Source organism: Jatropha curcas, chromosome 3 (assembly GCF_041381405.1).
Source record: "Jatropha curcas cultivar XTBG-Jc1 chromosome 3, XTBG_Jcur_1.0, whole genome shotgun sequence".
Classification (NCBI taxonomy): domain Eukaryota; kingdom Viridiplantae; phylum Streptophyta; class Magnoliopsida; order Malpighiales; family Euphorbiaceae; genus Jatropha; species Jatropha curcas.
In genome coordinates this window covers 10,948,980-10,960,525 of record NC_143153.1, presented here as the reverse complement: position 1 = coordinate 10,960,525, position 11,546 = coordinate 10,948,980, and positions in this window count along the sequence as shown.

Genomic DNA, 11,546 nt, shown 5'->3' with positions numbered 1-11,546 from the left:
AAAACCTAATCATGGCTTCTTATCTTGGCTTCTTGCACGTTTCAATCCTAACACTATGGTTTTCCGATTTGAAGACGCTGAAATAACTCCGACCTATGAGGAGCTATGTGCTGTGATGGACCACCATCCTGAACAAAATGAAACTGTGGCCTTACCCCCGGGTCCTAGACACGATCTAGCTGAGATTATGGCCTTGTGTCCGGTCTACCTTCCCGGTGGTATAAACGCGGATCAGGGTTTACCTTTAGAACCTTTTCTTAACAAGGTTTTGTCTACTGATCTGGATCTCCCTTGGATTCGAGCTTGCTGCTTCTTGTTGTTGAATGTGTATGCCATGAAGAACCGTCGACCCAGGATTGGAGATTTCCGGCTTCTGACCATTGTTCGGGACATGCAATTGTACCATCATACTGTCTTCATGATGATCATGGGAGAAACAATGTGTTGGGTCAGGGATATTGCCCTTCACATCACCGAATTCAATGTCCATCATCGCGGTTGTCCACTGCTGTTGCAAGCCTGGGCTCTGGACAAATTAAGCCTGATTCCTCCAGTTCCAGCTCGCTTAATTCCAACCTACGGGCCTGCCATTTTTCAATCTCGATCTCGGAGACGCTTCGATTTTGGTGATAACCCTATTATTCGGTGGACTTGTCCTTGGTGGAGGATTGGATTGGTCACGACTGGAAGTATGAATCTCAACTATGTGTTGTATGCCAGTCTAGACCGTTCCATGGCCTATTTCCCTGATAGGATCAGCCGTCAGTATGGGATGACACGTGTTCCCCGAGTCCATAACTTCGAGAGCGGTCTGATAACATCACATCTATTGACCAATTTGGTTGACCGTTGGCGAAATCGAAACACTGTGTATTTAGATGAAGGAACGATGTAGGATACCGTGACACCCGCATATGTCAATTGGTTCTTTACCCCACAATGATGTCATGCTCTGTGAAGATTGGCCTTTGCTGATAGGCCCCACTAGAATAAGTTGTTGTCTTTTCTTTTCCTTTTGTACCCGGGCCATGAGCTTTTATTTAAATGTATCTGCTTTTCTTTCAATTAATGACCTCGATGGCTTTGTCTTTATTAATTTCTGCTTTCTGCACACATGAATCAACAACATACAATAAACTTTTTTCCTTCGGAATTATTTGTTGTGTTAGTTATTTGGGCCTCCTGCCCTTGGATTAATAAATGAAAGCTCATGAAGAAGAGGTTATTCTGAAAAAACAAAAGCTTACGCTTAGAAACAACAAAGAATGGAGTGACTATTTTATTACCTGCACAAATCAAACAAAAATAACAAATGTATGCATGATCCTATGCAAGCGCTAAGGTTTATTCATGGTTTTTTTTTTATCTTTCCAAGGAAATCATTGAGAAGATAGCGCTCGTCCTTCCAATCAACGTCTTATAAAATTCATTGTTTAAGCAGGGCCAGCATCCAGAACATTTTGAATCAAATGAATTGATCTCCGATCAAATAAGTAGAGAGGAAGGTCTTGCATCCTTCGACCGTATCCCCGGAACAGAAAGAAAAATTTTGAAATTCAAATCTTTTATTAATCTTACTTTTTTTTCAATATTACACAGAAGTGAACAGGATTTATTTTAATACAATGGTCATTTGCTCTAACTATTCGATTTCCTATTCCCCTTCGAGTCAGGTTGATGGCATTGATCGACCGATCACACATTTGTCACGAACGCATGGCATGAATTCTGCATTTAAACTAAGCACCACACGTTGATCCCGGAAATTTTGTTTTTATTATCATTCTTATTCATGCTCTAACTTTTGCCTAGGCCGCCCTTTCGGGTTTTCAACCTAGCGAGCTTAATTTTTGCCTAAGCTGCCCTTTCGGGTTTTCAACTTAGCATCTTTTTTTTTCGAAATCATCATTTCAGACGTAGAATCTTTTCATTTGGTCTTGATTGACAATTCGATTGACAGGTTCTCCTTCCATGGTGATTAATTCAGCGGCTCCTTTAGCTAGTAACTTCTGGATTCTGAACGGTCCATGCCAGTTGGGTTTAAATTTCCCACCAGGATGATGTTGGGCTTCATGGTCTAATAACCTAATCAACACCAAATCTCCGTTCTTTAAGGCCCTTGGATGTACCCGTTTGTTATAGAAACGAGCAATCCTCTTTTTTCTCATCTGATCCTAGAATCGAGCATTCAATCTTCTTCCGTCTAAGAGCGCCAAATCTTCATACCTCTTCTTGACCCATTCCTCTTCGGTCAGACCAGCTTCTACCAAAACCCTGAGAGACTTCTTTTCGAGCTCTATCGGTAACACTGCCTCCATTCCATATACTAGTTCGAAAGGAGAAGCTCCATTTACTGATTTGAATGTAGTGCGATGCCCCCAGAGCGTGAAAGGAAGTTTCTCAGCCCAACTTCTGTACCTTTCGAACATTTTCGACAGGATTCTTTTGATCTCCTTATTCGCAGCTTCTACTGCACCATTAGCCTGAGGGCGATAAGGAGAAGAATGGTGATGCTCAACCTTGTATCTATAAAGCAATTGACCAACATCTGCTTGAAAATGAGAACCATTATCTGTAACTATGTAATGGGGAACACCATAGCGACAGAAAATGTTCTGTTCAATGAATCTAGCCACATGCTTGGCAGTTAAAATTTTGTAAGATTGAGCCTCAATCCATCTAGAGAAGTAGTCAACTGCAACCAATATATACTAATGGCCATTCGATGCTGTTGGTGAGATTTTGCCGATGACGTCTATACCCCATGCAGAAAAAGGCCAGGAAGGAGTTGTCGGATGGAGTTCAACAGCAGGTAAGTGGCTTTTATTGTCATGGTATTGGCAAGCTTTGCAATGACGCACATACTGAACACAGTCACCTTCCATCTGCATCCAGAAATAACCCTGCCTCATGATTTTTCTTGCTAGGCTCAGGCCGCTTAGGTGAGTACTGCAGACTCCTTCATGCACCTTCCTCATTATGTCTTCTCCTTCTTTCTTGCTCACACATCTCAGCAACATCCCATCCCAAGCTCTCCTGTAAAGTTCACCATCAGCTAGAACATAGTTCAAAGCCATTTTTCTGAGAACTGCACGGTCTTCTTTTGTAGCATCATCAGAAAAAGTACCGTCTTTCATGTACCTCAGAATATCCGTGAACCATGGTTCTTCCTCTGACTCTACCTGGTTCACAAAGTGTTCCTTATAGCACGGGATATTGGTTGCGGTAATTATAAATGGCTTTTTCGGAACTTTACTCAAATCCTGCCAAGCCGACTCTAAGTTGGCTAAGGCATCTGGAATTCTGTTATAGGTTCTTCCTATGTGAGTGAAAGTGATTTTGTCGAATAGTGCTGCTTTCTTCAACAAGTACTCAACATAGGGCTTCAATCTTTCTTCTTCTACCTTCCATCTCTCATTGGCGTGCTCAATAACCAATAACGAATCTCCTATTACCTCGACCTCCTTAGCGCCAAATGCAAGGAGAGCTTCCATCCCCATAATGCATGCTTCATACTCTGCCATGTTATTAGTGACCGGAAACAACAGTCTCTTGCACATCGTGGTAACCTCGCCATTAGGTGCTTCAATTACAATACCAGCTCCGGCTCCATTTCTGTTGGCTAATCCATCAAAATACAACCTCCAAGCTCCTGCTTCGATACATAGTAAGTGCTCATCTAGAAACTCCAATTCCCAAGGTTCATCGTTGTAATTGGATTCTCTGCCAGGAATTCTGCTACAGCCCGACCTTTGACCGTTTTCTTTGTTACAAAGTCCGCATCCACACTAGACATCTGAATCAACCATTTAGACAATCGTCCCTCTAGAGTAGGCGTTCTCTGCAAATACTTCAGAGGATCGATCTTGGAGACAAAAGTGACCTTAAAAGAATCAAAGTACGGCCTCAACTTCTTTATCGACCACACTACTGCCATGCACGTTTTCTCAATCAGATTGTACTTCTCCTCTGTAGGCAATAGTTTCTTGCTAATGTAATAAATAGCCTTTTCCACTCCAGCAGCGTCCGGCTGTACCAATATTGCTCCAACTCCTGCATCTTCTACGGATAGATACAAGATTAGAGGTTCTCATGGTCTTGGTGAATTAAGCACCGGTGGATTCATCAAGTATTTCTTTATGTGGTCAAAGGCCTTCTGGCAGTCCTCGTTCCACTTGAATGGCTGATTCTTCTTCAGTAGCTTGAAAATCGGAGCACAGGTGATGGATAACCTCGAAATGAACCTGCTGATGTACTGAATTTTACCCAGGAAGCTTCTCACCTGCCGTTCTGTTCTTGGCAGTTCCATATCCTGAATGGCTTTTATTTTGTCGGGGTCAACCTCAATCCCGTTAGGTCCTACAACGAAACCTAACAACTTCCCCTTTGTTACTAAGAATACGCACTTCTTGGGATTGAGTCTTAAGTTGTACTGCTTGACCCGTGCGAAGAACTTTTCCAACATTTCTACATGTTCTTCCTATGTTTTTGTCATGATCACCATGTCATCCACATATACTTCTAACCCCTCATGGATCATATCATGAAACAATGTCGTAGCCATTCTCTGGTATGTTGCCCCGGCGTTCTTCAATCCAAATGGCATTACCCTATAGCAAAATGTTCCGAAATCTGTGGTGAAGGCCGTCTTGTGCTTGTCCACTAGAGCCATCAGTATTTGGTTGTATCCGAAGAATCCGTCCATAATAGAATAACATCCCATTCTGGCAGCGCTGTCGATTAAAACATCTATGTGCGGAAGTGGAAAGTCATCTTTAGGTGAGGCTTTATTCAAGTCCCTGTAATCAACACAGACCCTTATCCTCCCGTCTTTCTTCAATACCGGGACTATATTCGCCAACCATTCCGGATAGTGAACTACTTCTAAGAATCCTGCATCCAATTGCTTCTGGACTTCAGCTTTGATCTTGTCTTGCCATTCTGGTCTGAACCTTCTCCTTTTCTGCTTTACTGGCTTAACGCTCGGAGCAGTAGGAATAAAGTGCTCTGCTATTGATCTGTCAATTCCTGGCATGTCCGCATAGCTCCAAGCAAATACCTCTGAATTTCTTTTGATACATTCTTGAAGATCCTGTCTGAGCTCAGGTTTAAAGTCTGATCCGATTTCGATTATTTTAGGATCTTCAGTGGTGCTTAAATTAAATGCAAAATGATGCAATGCATTTATGTCAAATATGCGAGTGGTATAATCAATGCCATGAACGTGACAAACAGGAAAACAAGAAAACAAATAGTCAAAGTTCACTTCCATTGATTGAAATAAAAGAGGAAAACCATCCATAGTGTTCTCAAAACAAGGATCAGAAAAACAAAATACAGGATTAATTGCCTGTTCAATACATTCATTACAAGTGTCTTTTATTGCCTGGATCACTTCATCGGCATCTGCACCTTCTTCTTCTTCCTCCGGGGTAGCTTCTATCTTCCCTTCAGCTAGCTTCACCTTCAATGCCTTCCTCTCCGCCTCTTCGGCGTCTTCGGTAGCTAGAACCGACTGGAGGATGCGCGCCTTGGCCTTGCTCTTGCACCAGCTTGGAAGTTTCATCCCCAATCCCCAGAAAGTCTTCAAACTTGGATATCTTCTTCAACCACTCAGATTCAGTGCTCGCTTCTGTCATACATACCATGAATTCAGTCCCATCCACCAGCTGTTCCAAGGAAGGTTTGGGCGACTTGACCAGCTACTTCTCATAATCGGTCATGAATATCTCCAAGCCGGGATAGGTTTTCCCCTGCTCTAAAATTCCCCCTCGGCTTGTGGAACAAAGAAGATCTAATTCAAGTTTGGCCCTCTGACTGGAGATCGAATCTCATATCTTTCCTTCTTTTTATTTTTAGAGTATCCCAATCCGCGCTTGTCTTGCTGCCCCAATGCCGATGAGAGAGGCTCAAACCTTCCTTGCAGCTCCCGGCCTAAACCTTTGCCGTACTGCCAATTCATCTTCTTCATCATCTTCCTTGAGAAAGGACTCATGCTATTTACTGCGCTTTTGCTCTTGGTGGTGGATACATCAATTACTGCCACCTGAAAACCCGATAACGGTACCGCCAGCTCTAAGCCTTTCACTGTTGCTACACTCAGATCCTCTTGCGCGTTGACTGTCACCACATCTGTACCCCACGAAATTTTCACTTTTCTGTGCAGAGTGGACAAAACTGCGCCTAAAGGGTGGAGCCATGGTCTTCCTAACAAAAGAGCATAGTTGGCTAAGATGTCAAGCACAACCACATCTACCCAGCTTTCCATGGCTCCTGTGGATATCTTTGCTTTAAAAGTCCCTTTTGCATTCCGCATAGTGTTGTCATAAGCCTTGACCACCATATTTGATGGCTCAAGCTCTGACTCTTTGATTTTAAACTTAGACAGCATCTTCAGCGGACACACGCACAGTGCTGATCCGTTATCCACCATCACATTCCGGGTATCTCGTCCATTGACGGCGATCTGAATGTACAACGGCTTACAGTGGTTTCTTCCTTCTGGTAGGAGGTTCGAGTCAAAGAAAGTGACCTCGCCTATTCTTCGTTGTAGCACGTTGATCATATCAACACTTTGAATCCGAGCCGGCACTCTGACAAAAGTCATGGCCTTAAGTAAAGCTTCTCTATGCTCCTTAGATGCTATCAGCAAGTCCCATATTGAAATATCTGCTCTTATTCTTTGCAGCTGACTCAACACTGAACTGGCGGTCACCCCACTAGGTGCCTTACTTTGACTACTTTCTCCGACCTCAACAGCCTTCTTCTGTCCTTTCACTACCTCTTCCTCTTTCTTCTTTTCTTTCGGCTCCTCTCCGCCTTTCTCTGTTATTCTCTTCTTCGTTCCATCAACAGCGACCTCTTTCCCCTTAGCCTGCATACTGCTCTCAAGATTGTATACTCGCCCACTCCGGGTCAAGCTCTGAACACCTACCTCATTCACTTCCTCTTCACTGCTGTAGTACCACTGCTCCTCTTGGTCGGCTAAGCTCTTTTGAATGGCAAGCTGGAGCTGTTCATCTTCATCCTCCGGTACATCACCCACCTGCACCGTGATGCTTTTCTCGATCTCAATCTTTACTGGCATCTTCTCTTCCTCATCGCTACTACAGTCATCCCATATGTTCAACATGGCACACACCCGCTCTTCCCATTCCGCTTCCGCCAATACCACTTCTTCTGGTAATCCACTCCCAATCGCATTGACTGATCCACCCGATTGAGTCTGTAACACCCTCCGCCGAGTCCCGTGAGACCCGATGATGGATGCCACATTCGGTGCCGGAGACACCGTCTTAACTTAACATACAAATCATTAAATAAGATTATGAATTAGAAGTAATTGAGTATTCACAAGTGTAGCGAGTAATTTTTTTTTTTTTATAGATAATCATTTCATTTCGTTTTCGTCTCTTTCTTTTTTTTTTTTTTTTTTGAAAAATAGATTGGGAAAAATCCTACATAAATACTGTAAGAATTTTCCTTTTAAAAACTGAGCTCGCCAAACATGTGAATACAAAACACTCCCAATTAAACTCCAAACTCCCAGCATCTCCACATAATCATCATAACACAACAACACTTCTATATTTTCATAATTATATAAATCCTCAATAGCAGTTTAATATTCATCAATTAATTGCATTCAGTATATATATCAAGTCTTAATAAACTAATCATACCAACTCTCTTGAAATATTTTATATTCAATCATTTAATGAATCTTATGCTTATCTCCGAATATAGACACCAACATAATTGCTAATTACATGTTTAAGTTATAATTCAAATAATACAATCTCTAAAAATATAATACTTATACATGCCATAGTTCTTAAGTACATAAATCTCAATCTACTACTACCACAATAGTCACTTCTGCCCTGATGCTACTCTTCTAGTCTTCAAGCAGCAACCACAGTCTTTAACCAGCGTGTGATAAAAATCAACGCGCTGAGTATAAAACTCAGTGGTGTTCATAATTCACATACTTACTAAAGTTGTGATGACAACTTACTTAAAACACAAATGACATAAAATCATTAAATTTCAACATACATGTACATTTATAGCAAAAGAAATATCAAATAAACTATTAATTAATAACATAAAGAATTTAATTCTTTCAACTCATAAATTCATTACTTGCACATTTATTATACCAATACATATACTATTTATGTTTAAAACCATGTACCGGAATATCATGCTTTGAAAATTCATTTGATAACATAATCATTAATTTCTAAAGTAAGGTTTACTAAAATAATATGATCTCATTCGTTTAATTCAAATACTTTGAAAGTAATAAGACGATTATAAATACAAATATGTTAATTCCTTAGTTAAGGCTCGTACTAATACAGAATGAACATAAGCAGATTCGATCGTGGCCTATGAAAGCACCACCGTGGCCTATGAAAGCACCACCCCCATCACACAATCGTGGCCTATGAAAGCACCACCCCCATCACACAAATAAGCGCGTCCGCCTATTTATAAGGGCTGATAACCCTAGCATATGATCATAGCTTCACATAACAAGATCAATCTCATCATACCACGTTTCAATCATGCATAGTAGAGCCCAAATCAAAATCATTCTTTCACAAAAGCAATAATTCTTAATCAAAAACTCTTCATTACTTAATACCCATCATTTCAAATTTCTCAACTAACAACTTACAAAAATTTCCACATTCTTCAAAGGAAATATTTCAAATATATATATATATATATATATATATATATATATATATATATATATATATATATATATATAGGAAAATTTCTCATCAATTCCTTTTCTTTTAAAACTTTCTTAACATCATAATGAAATTTATCATCCTTTCCTTATTCAAAATTCAAAGCACATACACCTTAAATACTCATTTTTTTTTTTTACTCTAAACATATGAAAATTATCAAAATAATCATACTTATGTCATACTTATACCATACAAAAAAAATAATTAAGTAAGCCTTACCACCCTAGAGTGGTTTGGCCTCTTAATGAAAACCAAGGGGAGGAATTTCCTTCTCCAACCAAGCATACTAACATAACTCTTATGCACCAAGGTATCCATTTCTATCCTCATCATGCATTATCTAAACTAATTCCACATTTTATCCCAAAATTTCCAACAATTTTTCCCATTTATATCCATTTAAACATATCCACAATACCACTTTTCAACCTTATATCTTATTTTTGTCAAATCAATCCTCAAACATACAAATAATCAAGAGAACCTCATCACACATGATTCATACATACATTTATCCAAATAAACCTATGAGTCAAGGCATAGGAAATTTCCAGCATTAAAATATCCTTGACCTTTGCTGTGTTTTTAAGTCATAACTTGAGTTATAGGTCTCCAAATTGAATGAAATTAGATTCATTAGAAAGATAAGATAGAATGATACAAATGCTATGAAGGGACCACAGCCCAGATCAATGCATAAGGTGGTAAACAGAAGCTAGGAACACAGACCAACAGTCCAGACCCGATTCAGCAGAACTAAGTCCAATGTTTATTGAATTCCTACTTAACCAAACACTCAAATTAAACCAATTCAGAACCATGGAAGTCTCAAGATACAGGGAAACAACTTTCATGAAGACCTCAGAACCAAATATTGTTATTATAGTGGTCAAAATGGGCACTCAATTCAGTGATGCATGTGGCCCGACATAACAGAGTCAGTTTAGGTATTTCAGCCATAAGTTGAGCTATGTATCTCCAAATTGGACACAAGAGGATGGGTTGGAAAGCTAAGAAGTAGACCTACAACTTTCATGAAGAACTCAGACACAAATAGAAAATAGAAATGGTTGAAAACTAGTCCTTAATCTCACCCAATAACACTTTTTCCAAAATTCAGCTTACTTTAACCATGAAAAAAAAACATGAACAACAAAGATACAAGGTAGAGATTTCTACCACATACTAAATACTCATCAAACATCACCCAAGCGCATCTTATTGCAACCAAAGTTCAACAAATCAATCATTTCATACAAAATCCCAAAATACATGTATGATAGCATAAATGCACAAAATCAAAAATTCAAGTAAGGTAAGTGTGTTTATGAACACTAACCTTAAAAATAAGCTTTAGCAAGCTTAAATTAAAGCTTTCTAAGCTCTAACTTTGCCTTTACTCCATGGTAGAGGTTTCCCCAACCTTTGGCTTAAGTAGAGAATCTCCAGATTTCTTGAAACTAATCACCACAAATCACTTCTCAAGCTTAATTCTCTAAGATTAATTACTTAAATCAAGTTGGGTGGGTTTAATTTGGTGGATTTAACAAGTAAGAAGTGAAGAAAAACAAAGAAGAGAAGAAGAAGAGGAAGTGGCATTGAAGAGAAGAAGAAGAAGAGAAAAAGTGGTTGCTCAATAATTGAAGTTGACCTTATAAAGTGATCAAAGGGTATTTTGGTCTTTTCCCCATAATTGGATGGCTAAGATTAAGCTCATCTAATGGCTAAAAATATTCTCCAATTCAATTCCTTCACAATATTATTTATCTCCACAAATTTCTCAAATTACTCCATAAAAATTATTCCTCAAATTTCCTTAATTAATAAAGCATCATAATTCACTATTCACTAATTATCTAAATTCTCCAAAAATATTCATTACTTACTTTCTACCCATAAAAATCATGCATACATACTCCAAAAATATTAAAGAAAATATAAAACATATCTAGTAATTTTTCCGGACCAAAATAATACCGACTCCCGGACCGGTAGTACTATTCACAGACCGGTGGTACTATTCATAGACTGGTAAATCACTACCCATTCATAGTTAAGCATACTCAATATCTTCCTCGGATCTAAATAAAATATTATCCCCCTTTCTGTAGCACCATTAATGCCCTGATAAAATAATATTATTTTAAGATTTAAAAATTTTGGGGCGTTACAGAATCTTACGGGATGGATAATTATACTGATATTGGGGAAGCAGGTTGTTCTTGGTACGTGGCTTGCTCTTGTCTGAAGGCTTCGTAATCTTCCCACTGTCAATCAAATCTTGAATATCGTGCCTCAATTTGAAACATTCATAGTTGAATGCCCTTTGCACTGATGATAATCACAGTTTCTGTCCATATGTCTCCCTCGCACGAGTTTAGTCGGGTCGACTGGCAGCTTCGACAGTACCCCGTTCTTGATGCATGACCTTAGCACTGTGCTCAAGGGTCTTCCTAAATCGGTGAACTCTCTTCTGGTTCTCTCATTAACTGCCCCCACTATGGCATTACTGTTCCCTAACTGATTCTGATTACTACCTCCGGCACCTCTGTCACCATAAGAAGTCCGGTAGTTGCCAAACCCTCTATTCTTCTTCTTTTCTTCCTTGTATAACTCTTCAATGTTCAAACCAGCGCTTTGAACCAAGGCAAAATCAGTAAGAGGTTGAGTTAACATCCTTTCCTTAAAGAAGGGCAATAGGCTCCTACTGAAGATTCTGATCAGCTCTTTGTCATTTGGCCTTGTCTGAACTCTATACAACTTTGTCCTCCATCTCCT